Here is a 19,053-nt window from a genome sequence, read left to right as displayed (position 1 = left end):
AGATTTGGCAGAACCTCTGAACATCAATATAGCTGGGTTTTCATCTACTCCAACCAGAGAAGTTTTATCTATTTTATATACTGGACTTCTGTAAATGTATATAAATTTACCTTGAACAAAGAGTAAATTAAATGATGCTTAGAAACCACTGGCTTAGTAATAGCTAACAAAAAAATCATGTATGTTAACTTTGGACAAGTCTATTTTGTAATTAATTTACTATTCTGCTTTAGGTAGATGAGAATAACCTGTGCTCATAAAAACAGATTTTATGATAGGATGGATAAAAATCTGGTTTTGGTACTACCTAGCTGTGTGACTTGATTAAGTTACTTGACTTCTATACATTTTTTTTTCTTTTTTTAACAGTAAAATTGGAACAATACTGATAAAAAATACCTACATCATGAGATTACTGTGAAAAATAAGAGAAAGAAGGCATATAAAATGTTTAGGACAATGCCTGGTACTGCAAAGTACACAATTGGTGATGCTTACAAGAGACCCTGGTGGACTTCCCTGGCAGCTCAGACAGTAAAGCGTCTGCCTACGATGCAGGAGACTAGGGTTCAATTCCTGGCTTGGGAAGATCTCCTGGAGAAGGAAATGGCAACCCACTCTAGTATTCTTGCCTGGAAAATCCCATTGACTGAGGAGCCTGGTAGGCTACAGTCCATGGTCCCAAAGAGTCAGACACTACTGAGTGACTTCACTTTCACTTTCTTTCACAAGAAACCCACCGGTAAGTAGAATTGTAGGGCAAAGTAGATGGCTAAATTTAATAAGATACTGGAAGCAGATAGTCAGGTGATGGCCTAATGCCATAAAATTCTATTCTTTCAAAAACATTTATACACATTCAAAAGCACAATATGTATTATATATATATGAATGTTAGGGTAGAAAATATTAAAATGTGTACCTATTGCTCAGCATTGGACCAAAAACTTAAATGTCACCAATACTTTTGCATCAATCTGTGTGCTCCTCCCCATCCCATCTCCTTGCTTTACATACATCTCCTAGTTATCATTTCTGTGTGGTATAGCATAATGGTTAAGAATGCTGACTCTTAGTCTGCATTAACCCCTTTTACCTCAGTTTCCAAATTATTATTTTGGGGATAATTATTGATAACAGCATCTATCTCATATAAGAATGACACTGGCTAATACATTTTAGCATGTAGAAAGAGGCCTTGCATATGGCAAGCACTGTGACAATCTTAATTGTTAATCATTATTATCATCATTGTGATTAGTAACACACATTACTAAATAACATTCTGTTTTTGCTCGGTTTTGAGCTTTACAAAAATGGAATCATTATGTCTAGTTCTCTCTTATGACTGACTTTTTAACCTAAAATTATACTTTTAAGCATCACTGACATGCTGTTGTACAATTTTCCATTGAGTGAACATGATATAATTGATATATTTTCATGTTGATGCACATTTATGTCATTTTCATTTCATATTTCTATTATGAATGATGATGTTATGACTTTAAAAAAAATCTATTGGTACATAAATGCACTAATTTTCCCAGATTGATACCTTGAATAAAACTGCCAGACGGTGGGGATTTTATATTCAATCTTCTAAGACAGGACAAAATTATTTCCAATGTGCTTTTATAAGTTTATATTTCAACCTCTGATCCTTGGCAGACTTATTTTGTGGTGAAAAAAGTAGCACAAACATGGCAATTTACTGTGATTTAATTTCTACTGCTGTCATCGTAAGATCACATAATTTTATATGTGCATTGTCTCTTCATGTTTTCTCTTTTGTGATACGTCTACTACTGTTTTTTGCCATTTTTCGCTGGATTACTTTATGTTTTCTTAATGAGCTGTGTATTTCTCCTTTAGATACCATTTCATTATTGGTTACATATGTTGTTGTTGTTCAGTCACTAAGCCATGTACAACTCTTTGTGACCCTAAATACATAAGTTATAAATACTATCTACAATGCGACCCTAAATACATAAGTCATAAATACTATCTACAACATTGGGTTGACGTGCCCTTTCTTCATGGTGCCTTTTTATAAACAGAATTTCTTAATTTTTAATACAGCAAAATTTATCAATCTTATTTCCTATGTCCAGTATTTTAAATAATTTCCTAACCACAAATCAGAAGTTCTCATACAATTCTCATCAAAAATTTCATGCTTCACCTCTTACATTTAAGGACACAGCCATCCGGCATATATTTTTCTGTATGGTGTGTGGTCAAGGTGCAATTTAATTTTATCCAAATTGATAAATGCATCACTTATTAAATTATTCCTTCATTTCCTCATGGTGTGCAAGGCTATTTCTGTCATACCCTGTCTTTTCATAGATGTGTGGCTCTATTTTGGGGCTCTCTCTCTGTATGTGAGTGTATGTGTGTGCATGTTTCACCAGTCCCTTTCCAACAAAACTACACCACCACCTTAATTAAAATAGCATTATAACAAGACTTACTACATGGTAGAGCAACAGTCCTGTTTTGTTCTTCATCTTGAATAATGTGTTGGTTCCTATCAGGCCTTTGCTATTCTCTATAAATTTTAAAATCACCTTGGTATTCTGAAGTTTTACTACCATGGATGTAGGTGTGTTTCATTTTATTTATTGATATTACTTCATTTTATTTATTATTCCACTTGGGATTAATTTCATCTCTTGCCTTTGTAGACTGGTATTTTTCCTCAAATCTGAGAAAAATCACAGCTATTATCTCTTCAAATATAACTTATCTTTCATACTATCCATCTTTTCATCCTGCTGCTGCTGCTGCTAAGTCTCTTCAATCGTGTCCAACTCTGTGCGACCCCATAGACGGCAGCCCACCAGGCTTCCCCATCCCTGGGATTCTCCAGGCAAGAACACTGGAGTGGGTTGCCATTTCCTTCTCCAATGCATGAAAGTGAAAAGTGAAAGTGAAGATGCTCACTTCACTTTCGAAGTGTATCCGACTCTTAGCGACCCCATGGACTGCAGCATACCTTATACTATCTCCTTCTGCTTTCCCCATTGTTCAGGCCATTAAAAAAAAAAAAAAAAACACCTCTCATCTTCTTTCCTTTTCATGCATTAGTTTGTGTGTCTTCTTTTAATTTATTTTCAATGTATTTTAATTCTCTCTTTTAGGTACTCTTAGTAGTACCTAATCTGCTTTTTAACTCTTTACCTGATTCTCTGACTTTGATAATTTTTCATGAAAAATTATTTTTTACAATATGGCTTGCTATTTTTTAGTAAGTTAGTTTAAAATAAAATCTCATTTTTTATTTTTGCAATACTTAGTTCATAGTTTATAAACTATTTCTGATAATTTCAATAATTAAATGCTATGGGAGCATAACTGTTGCCTTTGTAGAATCTCATTCACTTTACTTCCTTATGTATTTCTTTGCATTTGTTACAATAAACCCAGGTTTCACTGATCATATTATGTATGAATTCTGGAAGCCTAAATTGAGAAGTTATCATCAAGAGATGGCTTTGAAATATAAATTGGTATAAGCTCTTTGGGACCAATATGATGATTCTTATGTAGTTAAATATCTGAAAAGACTTGCATACCTCCTTTCATGTTTCCTTAAATGAAGCCGTATAGTGTTATGGACAGTTGATGATCTTTTTATGCCCTTTGGAGTTGCTGGCTCCAAATTGGGAAAGGAGTACATCAAGGCTATATATTGTCACCCTGCTTATTTAACTTATATGCAGAGGACATTATGTGAAATGCTGGGCTGGATGAAGCACAAGCTTGAATCAATACTGCAGGGAGAAATATCAATAACCTCAGATATGCAGATGACACCACCCTTATGGCAGAAAGTGAAGAGGAACTAAAGAACCTCTTGATGAAAGTGAAAGAGGAGAGTGCAAAAGCTGGCTTAAAACTCAACTTTTGGAAAACTAAGATCATGTCTTCCAGTCCCATCACTTCATGGTTAATAGATGGGGAAACAATGGAAACTGCGACAGACTTTATTTTCTTGGGCTCCAAAATCACTGCAGATGGTGACTGTAGCCCTGAAATTAAAGACGCTTGCTCCTTGGAACTAAAGCTATGACCAACCTCATCAGCATATTAAAAAGCAGAGACATTATTTTACTGACACAGGTCTGTCTAGTCAAAGATATGGTTTTTCCAGTAGTCATGTATGGATGTGAGAGTTGGACTATAAGGAAAGCTGTGCTCTGAAGAATTGATGCCTTTGAACTGTGGTGTTGGAGAAGACCCTTGAGAGTCCCTTGGACTGCAAGGAGATCCAAACAGTTAATCGTAAAGGTAATCCATCCTGAATATTCACTGGAAGGACTGATGCTGAAGCTTAAACTCAAATACTTTGGCCACCTGATGAGAAGAACTGACTCACTGGAAAAGACCCTGATTCTGGGAAAAACTGAAGGCAGGAGGAGAAGGGGATGAGATGGCATCACTGACTTGATGGACATGAGTTGGAACAAGCTCCGAGAGTTGGTGATGGACAGGGAAGCCTGACGTGCTGCTTTTTAATATGTTGACAAGGTTGGTCATAGCTTTTCTTCCAAGATCAAGCATATTTTAATTACATGGCTGCAGTCACCATCTGCAGTGATTTTGGAGCCCAAGAGTTGGACATAACTGAGCAACTGAATTGAATTGACTGGAGCTGTTGGCCAAATGAAGAAATTTCAAGTTCCATGCTTGTCCATTCTATTGTTCTTAGAATCCTGATCAATAGGTCTTATGGTGGACAGATTTTAAGATGACAACCATGATCCCCACCTCCTGGTGTACATGTCCTTGTATAATTCCCTCTCCTTGAGTATGGGTGCGATCTGTAACTTTTTTCCAACCAACATAATATGGCAAAGGTGATTGTATGACATTCCTACCATTGTATTACATTATATAAGACTTCATTATCTTAACCTACTTGTTCTAAAATCTTGCCCTCCTTGTTGACCTTGAAGAAAGAAGCTGTTATGAGTCTCATAACTGCAAGAAAATAAGTTTTTCCAACAACATTAGTGAACCTGGAAACAAACCCTCTCCAATAAGCCTCTAGAGAACCTGGACCTTGTTGATAGCTTGGTTGCAACCTTGCAGAGGACTCAGCTAATCTAAGACTCTCAATCCACAGAAGCAGTGAGATAGTAAATGTATTTTGCTCTAAGTTATTAAGTTTGTGGTCGTATGTTATGCAGCACAAAAAAGAAACACAGTCTGATAGTACAATTTTCCTTCAGAGAAAGGTCACCTTTTGATGCCTTACTTTTCAGGGCTCCTTTGTTTCTGTAGTCTTTTTTTTTTTTTTTTTAAATCTCGTCTCAAAGTGGTAGGAGGCAGTAGTGTTTAAGATGGAGAATCTGAGAGGTGTCTAGAAATTTTCTTTCATTTACTGCATACCTCAAAGTGTACTGAAGTTTTCTCAAGGACCTAGTTGTCCAATAGAAGGATGGTCTTTCAGGGTCTAGTCTGCCTTACTTTTTCAAGCTAAAGTCCTCATATTCAATTCTTATCACCGAAGAGGGGGAAAAAAAAGATGTGTTTTATGATTGATACATAGAGTCTAAAGTGCATATCACTTTTTGTGAGAAGAAAAGACTTCTCTTGGAAGGATACAGTTTTTAGATGGGAGAAAGTTGTGTGTTGAATTATACTGATCTTACGGTTTTAATATATTGACTTTATATTGATTCACTATCCAATGAGAAAAATGGAAAGAAGAAAGGAGAAGGACATGAATTAAATTTTTAGCATTGCAGAAATAACATCCAATTAGATACTATTTGGAAAAAACTAAAAAGATGTGTCCAGAGTGACTGTCAAAACAATTCACTCTTCACAGAGTCTTTGCATTGCTCTTTTTTGGACCAACAGAGAGGAAAAACAAACAAAATCTAATCCATTTTCTTTTTTTTCTTCTGCCTATCAGAAGATAATGCCCACCTACCCCAGTAAGGCAAGACTTTCATAACCAAATCAAATGAATGATTCTTTTGTAAGTTTGTCTACTGTCTATACAGATTTATTAAGCAACCAGAAACCACCTACCTACCATCAGTCCTTTAAAATCCATCCATGAATCTCAACTTATTTATCAATTTTGTTTCAGTTGGTATTCTCTAAGAAAGTAATACTAGTATGATTGCTATTAAAATCAACAAAATTTTCTCTTCAGTTATGATAATATCATTCAGTGGTTTCTATGTGCCAAAAACTGTTAACTGATTTACATAAGTTGTCCCCAGTTAGGTTTCAAAATAGGCTTCATAAAAATTACTTATATTATTTTGAAGAAAATTATTAAAATACTCATAGTAACATATGTTTTCCAAGTCAAAAAGTACAGAAAGATAAAGTAATAAAGTAATAAATAGCAGGCCCCTTCATCACTCCTCCTTATTATCAATATTCCACTCCGCAGTGGCAAACTATTTTTGACAGTTTTATCTGATACTTAATTCTATATTTTAAAATAACTTGCTTAACAGTCTATTTATTGCCTTTAAGATTTTTGTACATTATACACTGACTTCCATTTGTGGTAAAGCTCGCTTTTCCCTTAAAATCAGAAATAAAGCAAGGATGTCCCTTATTAGCACTATTCAGCACTGTACTAGAATACAACAACATAAGGAAGGGAAACAAAATGTATACAGATTCAGTTCAATTCAGTTCAGTCGCTCAGTCATGTCCGACTCCTTGTGACCCCATGAACTGCAGCACGCCAGGCCTCCCTGTCCATCACCAACTCCCGGAGTCCACCCAAACCCATGTCCATTGTCGGTGATGCCATCCAGCCACTTCATCCTCTGTCATCCCCTTCTCCTCCTGCCCTCAATCTTTCCCAGCATCAGGGTCTTATCAAATGAGTCAGCTCTCGGCATCAGGTGGCCAAAGTATTGGAGTTTCAGCTTCAACATTAGACCCTCAAATGAACACCCAGGACTGGTCTCCTTTAGGATGGACCGGTTGGATCTCCTTGCAGTCCAAGGGTCTCTCAGGAGTCTTCTCCAATACCACAGTTCAAAAGCATCAGTTCTTCTGTGCTCAGCTTTATTTATAGTCCAACTCTTACATCCATACACGACTACTGGAAAAAATATAGCCTTGACTTCAGTTCAGTCGCTCAGTCGTGTCCGACTCTTTGTGATCCCATGAATCGCAGCACACCAGGCCTCCCTGTCCATCACCAACTCCTGGAGTCCATTCAAACTCATGTCCATTGAGTCGGTGATGCCATCCAGCCATCTCATCCTCAGTCATCCCCTTCTCCTCCTGTCCCCAATCCCTACCAGCAACAGAGTCTTTTCCAATGAGTCAGCTCTTCGCATGAGGTGGCCAAAGTTCTGGAGTTTCAGCTTTAGCATCATTCCTTCCAAAGAAATCCCAGGACTGATCTCCTTCAGAATGGACTGGTTGGATCTCCTTGCAGTCCAAGGGACTCTCAGGAGTCTTCTCCAACACCACAGTTCAAAAGCACCAGTTCTTCAGCACTCAGCTTTCTTCACAGTCCAACTCTCACGTCCATACATGCCCAATGGAAAAACCATAGCCTTGACTAGACAGACCTTTGTTGGCAAAGTAATGTCTCTGCTTTTTAATATGCTATCTAGGTTGGTCATAACTTTTGTTTCAAGGGGCAAGCATCTTTTAATTTCAGGGCTGCAGTAACCATCTGCAGTGATTTTGGAGCCCAAAAAAATAAAGTCTGACACTGCTTCCACTGTTTCCCCATCTATTTCCCATGAAGTGATGGAACCAGATGCCATGATCTTCGTTTTCTGAATGTTGAGCTTTAAGCCAACTTTTTCACTCTCCTCTTTCACTTTCATCAAGAGGCTCTTTAGTTCCTCTTCACTTTCTGCCATAAGGGTGGTGTCATCTGCATATCTGAGGTTATTGAGATTTCTTCCAGCAATCTTGATTCCAGCTTGTGCTTCTTCCAGCCCAGTGTTTCTCATGATGTACCCTGCATAGAAGTTAAATAAGCAGGGTGACAATATACAGTCTTGATGTACTCCTTTTCCTATTTGGAACCAGTCTGTTGTTCCATGTCCAGTTCTAACTGTTGCTTCCTGACCTGTATATAGGTTTCTTAAGAGGCAGGTAGGTGGTCTAGTATTCCGATCTCTTTCAGAATTTTCCACAGTTTATTGTGATCCACACAGTCAAAGGCTTTGGCATAGTCAATAAAGCAGAAATAGATGTTTTTCTGGAACCCTTCTTGCTTTTTCCATGATCCAGCGGATGTTGGCAATTTGACCTCTGGTTCCTCTGCCTTTTCTAAAACCAGCTTGAACATCTGGAAGTTCACAGTTCATGTATTGCTGAAGCCTGGCTTAGATAATTTTGAGCATTACTTCACTAGCTTGTGAGATGAGTGCAATTGTGCAGTAGTTTGAGCATTCTTTGGCATTACCTTTCTTTGGGACTGGAATGAAAACTGACCTTTTCCAGTCGTGTGGCCACTGCTGAGTTTTCCACATTTGCTGGCATATTGAGTGCAGCACTTTCACAGCATCATCTTTCAGGATTTGGAATAGCTCAACTGGAATTCCATCACCCCCACTAGCTTTGTTCATAGTGATGCTTTCTAAGGCCCACTTGACTTCACATTCCAAGATGTCTGGCTCTAGGTCAGTGATCACACCATCGTGGTTATCTGGGTCGTGAAGATCTTTTTTTTGTACAGTTCTTCTGTGTATTCTTGCCACCTCTTCTTAATATCTTCAACTTTTGTTGGGTCCATACCATTTCTGTCCTTTTTTGAGCCCATCTTTGCATGAAATATTCCCTTGGTATCTCTAATTTTCTTGAAGAGGTCTCTAGTCTTTCCATTCTGTTGACTAGACAGACCTTTCTAGGTTGGTCATAAATTTCCTTCCAAGGAGTAAGCGTCTTTTGATTTCATGGCTGCAGTCACCATCTGCAGTGATTCTGGAGCCCAGAAAAATAAAGTCAGCCACTGTTTCCACTGTTTCCCCATCTATTTGCCATGAAATCATGGGACTGGATGTCCATGATCTTAGTTTTCTGAATGTTGAACTTTAAGCCAACTTTTTAACTCTTTTCTTTCACTTTCATCAAGAGGCTCTTTAGTTCTTCTTCACTTTCTGCCATAAGGGTGGTGTCATCTGCATATCTGAGGTTACTGATATTTCTCCTGGCAATCTTGATTCCAGCCTGTGCTTCCTCTAGCCCAGCGTTTCTCATGATGTACTCTGCATATAAGTTAAATAACCAGGATGACAATATACAGCCTTGACATACCCCCTTTCTTATTTGGAACCAGTCTGTTTTTCCATGTCTAGTTGTAATTGTTGCTTCCTGACCTGCATACAGGTTTTTCAAGAGGCAGGTCAGGTGATCTGGCATTCCTTATTGCCAAATTCAGAGTTAAATTGAAGAAAGTGGGGAAAACCACTAGACCATTCAGGTATGACACAAATCAAATCCCTTATGACTATACAGTGGAAATAAAAAATAGATTTAAGGGACTAGATCTGATAGATAGAGTGCCTGATGAACTATGGATGGAGGTTCGTGACATTGTACAGGAGACAGGCAGCAAGATCATGCCCAAGAAATAGAAATGTGAAACAGCAAAATGGCTGTCTGAGGAGGCCTTACAAATAGCTGTGAAAAGAAGAGAAGCGAAAGGCAAAGGAGAAAAGGAATGATATACCCATTTAGGCAAAGGAGAAAAGGAAAGATATACCCATTTGAATGCAGAGTTCCAAAGAATAGCAAGGAGAGATAAGAAAGTCTTCCTCAGCAATCAGTGCAAAGAAATAGAGGAAACAATAGAATGGGAAAGTTTAGAGAGCTCTTCAAGAAAATTAGAGATACCAAGGGAACATTTCATGCAAAGTTGGGCTTGATAAAGGACAGAAATGGTATGGACCTAACAGAAGCAGAAGATATTAAGAAGAGGTGGCAAGAATACACAGAAGAACTGTACAAAAAAGATCTTCATGACCCAGGTAATCATGATGGTGTAATCACTCTCCTAGAGCCAGACATCCTGGAATGTGAAGTCAAGTGGGCCTTAGAAAGCATCATTATGAACAAAGCTAGTGGGGGTGATGGAATTCCAGTTGAGCTATTTCAAATTCTAATGAGGTGGATGAAACTGGAGCCTATTATACAGAGTGAAGTAAGCCAGAAAGAAAAACACCAATACAGTATACTAACACATATATATGGAATTTAGAAAGATGGTAACAATAACCCTGTGTACGAGACAGCAAAAGAGACACTGATGTATAGAACAGTCTTATCGACTCTGTTGGAGAGGGAGAGGATGGGAAGATTTGGGAGAATGGGATTGAAACATGTGTAATATCATGTAAAAAAAAAAACTTTTAGTGCACACAACAAACAATTGTAAATACAGATCTGAAGTTCAAGAAAGAGAAATACATCCTCAAGAATAAGATCTGGGAATGTATAATAAAGTTCAACCCAGGAAGGAATAGGAGGTTCCCTGAGGAAAGGAGTGGGGAAGACAGCTTAGAGTAGAAGTTTGGAAATGGCTAAGTGCAATTAGCAGGCAGGAGAAGATAAGCCACTCCTTCATTCAATAAACAATTTGAATGAAAAAAAAAAAAAAGATGATGCTTGAAAGTGCTGCACTCAATATGCCAGCAAATTTGGAAAACTCAGCAGTGGCCACACGACTGGAAAAGGTCAGTTTTCATTCCAACCCCAAAGAATGTTAATGCCAAAGAATGCTCAAACTACTGCACAATTGCACTCATCTCACAAGCTAGTGAAGTAATGCTCAAAATTATCTAAGCCAGGCTTCAGCAATACATGAACCGTGAACTTCCAGATGGTCAAGGTGGGTTTAGAAAAGGTAGAGGAACCAGAGATCAAATTGCCAATATCTATTGGATCATCGAAAAAACACGAGAGTTCCAGAAAAACATCTATTTCTGCTTTATTGACTATGCCAAATCCTTTGACTGTGTGGATCACAATACAGACTGTGAAGGCAGAAATAAAATTGCATTTGTTTGGTGATGACATAATTATATACATAGAAATCTCATAGTTGACCAAAAAAACAAAGTCTTTGAAACTAATAGTCTATTATAGAAAGTTTGTAGAATACAAATATACAAAAGTCAACTGCTATCCAATATGCTAATAACAAAAATTGGAATCTGGAATTTAAAATATAATAGCATTCACAGTAGTATTATAAAATGAAATAGTTAGACATTAAGTCTAACAAAAAATTGATAGGAAATATATTTGAGAAAAACTATAAATCGTTGATGAAAGAAATCAAAGAAGATCAAAATAAATGGAGAGATGTTCCATGTTCATGAGTAAGAGGATGCAATATTATTGAAATGTCTATTCTCAACTTGATTTACAGATTCAATGTAATCCCAATCAAAATGCCAATGTGTTATTTTGAATATAACACATTGATTATAAAATTTATTTGAAAAGATAAAAGATCCTGGATAGCCAACACAATACTGAAGAACAAAATTGGAGGAATGATATCACTGAATTTAAAGTTTACTTTAAAGCTATAGTAATCAGGACAGTGGGCTTCCCTGGTGGCTCAGCAGTAAAGAATCTGCCTGCAATGCAGATAATGTGGGCTTGATTCCTGGGTTGGGAAGATCCCCTGGAGAAGGAAATGGCAACCCATTCCAGTATTCTTGCCTGAAAAATACCATGGACAGAGGAGCCTGGAGCATCCATCAGGGTTGCAAAGAGTTGGACACAAATTAGTGATAAACAACAATCAAAACAGCATGTCACTGGAGAACAACGAACAAATAGATCAGCAGAAGAGAAAAGAGAGACTAGAAATAGACCCACACAAATATAGTCAACTGATCTTTGACATAGGAATGAAGCAACTAGATGAAGAAAGAACAACTTTTTTCAACAAATGAGCCAGAATAATTGGATATCCACATTAAAGGAAAAAAAAAAAAAAAAAGAATCTAGACAGGCTTTAAACTTTAACAAAAATCCAAAAGGATGAGGGACCTAAATGGAAAACAAAAACTATGAAGCTTCTAGAAAACAAAAGGAGAAAATTTAGGTTTACTTGAGTTTTTAGATACAACACTGTAAGTATAATCCTTGAAGAAAAAAAAGTATGTATGTTAGACTGTATTAAAATTAAAAACTTTTGCTCTATAAAAGGCACCATTCAGAAAAATAAACTATGAGCAACAGATTGAGAAAAAATATTTGCAAAACACATACCTGATAAAGGACTTACCTCTAAAAATAATCAAAAAACTCTTAAAACTCAACAATAAGAAAACAAACAAATCCAATTTAAGAATGGGGAAAAGATGTGAGGTGATATCTCGCCGAAGAAGATATACAGATAGCAACTAAGCATATGAAGACATTCAGCATCATGTCATAAGGGATCTGCAAATTAAAGCAGCAATTGGATATGACTATTCATGCATTAAAATGGTTAAAATTCAAAATAGTACAATAGCCAGTGCTGGTAAGGATGCAGAGTAAGTAATAAGATAACAGGAGGTCTCATGCATTGCTGGAAGGAATGAAAATTGTCCAGCTACTCTGGAAAACAAGTTTGGCAGTTTCTTTCAAATCTAAACATAATCTTAACATAGTACACAGCAATCATTCTCCTAGGTATTTATCCTTGAGTTGAAAGCTTATGTCCATATAAGAATTTGTATATAAAAGTTTATAGCAGCTTTACTCACAATTACCTCAAATGAGAAGCAACCAAAATGTCATTTCATAGGTAAATGAATGAAAAAACTATGGTATATGCCTACAATAAAATATTAATTGATGATAAAAAATAAATGAGTGAGCTATTAAGCAACAAAATGGCATGGAAAAAATTTAAATGCATATTGCTAAGTGAAAGAAGTCAGTCTGAACAGGCTGACTATTGTATGATTCCAACCATTTGACACTCTAAAAAAGACAAAAATATAAAGACAATATACATAGAAGTGATTGTCAGAGGTTTGGGTGATAGGGGAAGAGATACATAAGTGAAATACAGGGGGAATTTTAGCATAGGAAAACCATTCGTATGATATTGTAATGGCAGATACTTGACATTACACATTTTACCCTCTTCACCTACAGGACTGTCTAACACAAAGTGTGAACTTTAAACTATAGACTTCAGTTAGTAAAGATCATCAATACTGGTCCATTAATTGCAACACATATACGAAAGTAACATATGAATAATAGAGGAAACTGTATGTGTGTGTGAAGGGTTCTTGAGAATTCTGTACTATAAGCTCATTTTTTGGTCAATGTAAAGTGAAAGTATCAGTTGCTCAGTGTGTCCGACTCTTTGTGACCCCGTGGACTGTAGCCCACCGGGCTCCTCTGTCCATGGAATTCTCGGGGCAAGAATACTGGAGTGGGTATCCATTCCCTTCTCCAGGGGATCTTACCAACCCAGGGATTGAACCCCTATTCTTAAAATAAAGTCTATTAATTAAAAGAGCTTACATGCTATATTCTGACTCCCTACCATGAATACAATTGCTTTCATTTTCAAATACTACTTTTCCTTATCTCTCCGTACATTTCTTCTTAATTTTTGTTGAATAACCGCTCAATGAAGAGAGGATTATAGTAATATAAATAATGTTAACAACTGAGCAGTGCAGAATATTATGATTACACTTTGTTTCTTGTACATTTATTCTCTTTTTCCTATAGTTTTAATTGTGCTCCAACAAGAAATTAAAACACCTCTGATTATAATCAAATACCTGAGTTAATCAGTTCACTTGGATTCATATTTTTCTTAAATCCATAGTTCTTGAAGCTCTGTGCCTCTTGCTCCAATCTGGGTTGATTTATTTCTAGGTGTTCTACTCAGTTGTTTTTTCCTTGGATGTTCCTTTATTATCCTCAAACTAGTATTTCTTCACTCCTTTATGGGTCCCCTATTTTCTCAAATCTTTCTCGTTGTGATTTTGCACTGTATCAACTCAAACTGAAGTTCTATTTCCCAGAATGCCCCACTTGATATGGTTCTCTGTTGGCACTGATTGAACGAGTCATTTTGCTCAAAGTTTGGAAGATGGAAGGGAAGCAGGAGACATTTCTTACACTTGGAAGGTTGATACAAGACACTATATAGGAGAAGGAATCTAATAACTGAATTGTCCCTTAAATTGACTTTTTCCCTCTCCCCTTATTTCTAGCACCTTCCCTCACTTACACTTTCAGTGCCACAGGGTCACTCTGCCCTAAATTTGTTTTCAGCTTCTCTATGATTTTGCAATACAAATCAACTTTCTTCTCAGTAGCTTCTTCTATTTAAGTCCTATAAGGGCATAATTTTGCCTTTTTAATTCATTACTTATAGTAGGTGCTCCATAAATATTTGTGTGTTCAGCTGCTCAGTCATGTCCAGCTCTTTGTGACCCAATGGACTATAGCCTGTTAGGCTTTTCTCTGTTCATAGGATTTCCCAGGCAAGAATACTGGAGTGGGTTGCCAGTTCCTATTCTAGGGAATATTCTTAACCCAAGGACAGAACCCACATCTCTTGTGTCTCCTGCTTTGGCAGGCAGCTTCTTTACCACTGCACCACCTGGCAAAAAATGTTATATTTAGTAAATGATAAATGTAAGTACGTAGTTTCAGTTTTCATCACTCTGCTAAGTGAGTTCCTATTTCCATCATCTAAATTTTTATTATCAACTTTTTTCTACTTTCTCTTCTCCCATTCTATTTGATTATGAGGCCAGTACCCTTTATTTTTACTTATACTTTTTATATTAACAGGGTTTTAGGACAGAGTGGAATAAATGTGCATTTTCATTTTGCCATGCTTATGTGAATATCAAGCATTATTTTTCAACTATATTAATATTAAAAAAATGTTTTTGTTCTCTTTCTTGAATTCTCCCAGTAAAACCGTGAAGCCTAGAGATGGGAACATTTGTATTTTGTCTTGAGAATTGTGTGGCTCCTCCAGCTTCTACTCTCATCCATTATGCTATCATGTCTAGTATTACTTTTTAAAATCAGCAGCAGCAGTTATCCACCAGTTATAATTTTTCCATGAGGTAAGTACGCTACACTTCAGGAACTCTTGGGCTTTCTCTTTTCCCTGAACTTTAAATAAATTATGATACACTTATTTTACAGCCGAATTAGGTGCCAGGAAAGATAGAAAAATCTATCTTCCACTTCTCGGACAAAGGCTGGTCATCCCAGCAGTATTTGTGTAATGACTCACTAATTATTGATCAAGGGCCTAGAAAGTCTGGGGAATTTTACATTTTGACAATTTGGGAGTAATTTATGATAACAAAAGCAATAGTAGGAAGAGAGTTATTCTGTACATTTATTGCTAAATGCAGCTGTCAAACCCAGGTGCCAAGAGGTATAAATGTAAAGAACTGTGTCGTAACAACTATGCTTCCTGAAGTAAAATAACTCAGTTGCATAGCACTGAATAGCTTCATGGTCTTGAGCTTTATTTTCTCTTGAATCTTTACAAATCTGAAAATTATAAAATCTTATGTATTCAGGACTATACTCTGTATCTGTTATTAGTGCCAAGAGAGATGGCTTTCCTCTCAAATTCATTTTTCAGTTTGTTAAGCATTTCACCAGAGCTATAAGACTGCTATCCACCTGTCAAAAATAAAATTTTATAGATTGACATCTTTGGATAAGCTACCTTTGATGACAAGAGGATTGCCAAGTGTCTCCCTCCTCCACAAACAGTAATGGCATTTTTGTTCTAAGCAGAGATAAAAAAAAAAAAAGCATTATTGCAGTTTGAAATCTAAGTATTCTGTTGAATTCAATGAAGTATTAAGCAAAAACATAACCTGGTGTGGCACAAAGTACCTGCTTGCCGAGTTATACCCAGGAGGGAAAAATACAAATATTTAGCAATTTTAGATGGCACAAGCCATAGAATCAGAAATGGCTAAAATTCTAATGACCTCTGCTGTACTGGGCATTATTTATTCAATTCTATCTGGTTAGAAAGTCCCCTGGGTCCTAGGAGAAGGGTCAGGGGCATACAGGGGACTCAAGGCAGTGACTACTTACCAATCGTTACAGAGATATTTCAATATTTTAACCACTAGTGTTGATGTACTTCTGCCTTCTGGCCTGAGTCATACTAAATTTGAATTTCTCTCACAGCAGTTTCCTAGGATGTGACCCAAGGACAGGTCCTTAACCTCGCTGAGCTTAGTTTCTTCATGTGTTTTAACAGGCTACTTTGACCGGGCTGTAGCTCACGTGTCATTTTGCAACACCTGACCAGATTTTCTAGGTGTGTCTTAGTTGGACAAAGACTCCCTAAACCTGTGTTCTCTGGGAAGAATGACTCTGTGGTAGAAATTAAAACTTACAGAACCAGACCATTATAGGAGCAGCAACTCTGCTATGAGCAGGATGCTGTTGCTGGTATAACTAAGACATCACTTCTACAACTATCAGTTCCAGAGTCTCACTACCATCACTAAGTTTGAGAAGGCTTGCTGTCAAAGTTTTCAGCCATTGGTAAAGTTATTATGAAATGTTACATTTACTATAATCTACACCTGAAAATGGATGTCTTACCTTTTGTTCTAAATAACTCAGTTCTGAATTAAATTCAAATCTTACATCAGTGCTCCTGCTTCCCAGGTGGAGCAGTAGTAAAGAATCTGCCTGCCAATGGAGGAAACACAGGAGATGTGGGTTTGATCCCTGGACTGGGAAGATTCCTTGGAGGAGGAAGTAACAACTCACTCCAGTACTCTTGCCCGGAAAATTCCATGGACCGAGGAGCTTGGTGGGCTACAGCCCATGGGATTGCAATGAGTCAGACACAATTGAGAGACTGAACACGCACTGAACACAAAATCAATTCAAAACTTGTACCAATGCATCTGAATATATAAAACTAAATCCCATTTATAGTGATGGCTATAGGGAAATCGGGAAATTTTTTTTTTGGCCACATCATGTGGCTTGTAGGATCTTAGTTCCCTAACCAGGAATTGAACCTGGTCCCTGACATCAAAAGCCCAGAATCCTAAACACTAGGCCACTGGGGAGCTCCCTGAGAATCAGGAAAATTTTTAGCTTTCTGGTCTCTGCAATACAAGAATGCAACTGAAAGGCATGAGTGAATTTTGACCCTGGAAGCAAAGCTCATATGTAATATACCATCTTGAATGCCACTTCTATGTTAAAGATTCTATGGCTGATCATAAGGTATCTGAATTCAGATCTGGACAATAATCTTGCCCAAAGTTTTCATACATACTTGCAAAGAATTACTAATATGTTTATGCTGACAATTTACAGATCATAAATTACTTTGACAGATGAAAACCACAAAAAGCACAATATTAAAAGAAAAACTGCCCTAAAACAGACAATTAGGATTTATACCCTGTCCCTGTCCTTGAAGTCTATCTGACTTATTATTTAGATGTCAAAATATCTGAAATTTCACCAAAGACTTAGTTTCTCTACCACTTCAATAACAAGTAATTTAGTATTAACTTTAGTCAGCGAGGAAACTTTTAAGTAATTTTGTCTGTGATAGCTTTGAAATAAATTGATGGCTGATGTATCTTTATAAAGATAATGAGCTATATAGACAATCCTGAATGAATAATAATTATTTTTTGTATTTATTAACCATTGAATTCACTTTCCTGTGTATAAAAAGGCAAAAGCTTCAAAAATAAAATGCAAATTACTTTTTCATTCATTTATCCAGGATTATATAATTATGTAAAAATTAAGCCATTCTTACTATAGACATAAATTGCCAAAACTTATGGCTAAATGAGTTTCAATCTTTATTGATATAAGATAAGCTCTAATCAATGGGAGCCATATGTCAACTGAACTGTGAGGATTTTGCAATATTAACTGCAGTTACTAATATATTCAATTTACAGATTGATTAAATTTATTATATAAAACTGTCATATTCTAAACATATGCTTATATACCTAATATCTAATAATCTTACTGCTTCTAAAATAGAATATTAGAAAATCCAGATGGTTAGGGAAGACTATAGAAAGGGGGTTAGAAAATATAATCTCTCTGTTGTATAGAAATATAAATCTTCTAAATCAAGAAATAGTTTAGGGTCGTTTTTATACAGTCACATTTTGGAATTGATGACATGCTCTTATTGACGTACAAAATGGTTATAACCTAAAAGTTGAGAGTCATGTTTTCTTCAGTGAAAAGTTTTAGTACTTAAGCCTGGGAGACAGCATCTCAAGTAACTCTGGGAGAACTGCTCCAAGGAGGTGAGGGGAGGACCCAGGTTGTACAGAATTCTTGCAAAAAAGGGCAGGTAGCCTGAACACCAAAAAGATTATTGTTAATGAAAGAAAACCAGATATCTCAAGTTAAGGAATTTAGTGCTTTTCCATGTATGGGAAGATGCAAGAGTCTGAGCTCACTGAAATTATTACTTTCATACGCATCTCAGCTGTCTGGGGCCAGTATCTTGGGTTTCTCACATCCTGAGTTCCTCAGTGCTCACAGTAGGGAATGGGTGCAGCCTCATGGCTGCCAGATCAATCAGATCTTCTCCTCCATTTTGAGTGCCCTTAGGGCTCAGGAATTCACAATGGGAAGGCTGGAATCACCAATGACTGTGACATCCTTGTTGACCAATATAGCAGGAAATACTCCATTTCTCACTGTTAAAGAAATAGTATTGTACTTGAAAATTTCTTGAGAATTGGAACGCAAATACTAAGCAGTCACAGTTTTCAAATTTAAAACGTCCTTCAGAGGCAAAATGGACATGGGCAGCACAGGGGTTATGGAGGTGGAGTTGGGGGACTGTGCTACTGAGGAGAGTTGTAAGTTTTTACAGAGTATGTGTGTGTGTAAAATAATCATAAGAACAAAGTCATTGAAAGGAAAAGTAGTTCTTGAAATCTTTTACTTGCTATCTCTCCTGGTCTCTCTTTATTATTGTTTTACTTCTTCTATTATTCCAGGCAAGGCACAGGCAATTTAAAACAACCCCATGCCTCTCAAATTTTTTCACAACTA

This window comes from Bubalus bubalis, chromosome 4 (assembly GCF_019923935.1).
Source record: "Bubalus bubalis isolate 160015118507 breed Murrah chromosome 4, NDDB_SH_1, whole genome shotgun sequence".
NCBI lineage: Eukaryota > Metazoa > Chordata > Mammalia > Artiodactyla > Bovidae > Bubalus > Bubalus bubalis.
Note: the sequence above shows the minus strand (reverse complement) of the source record.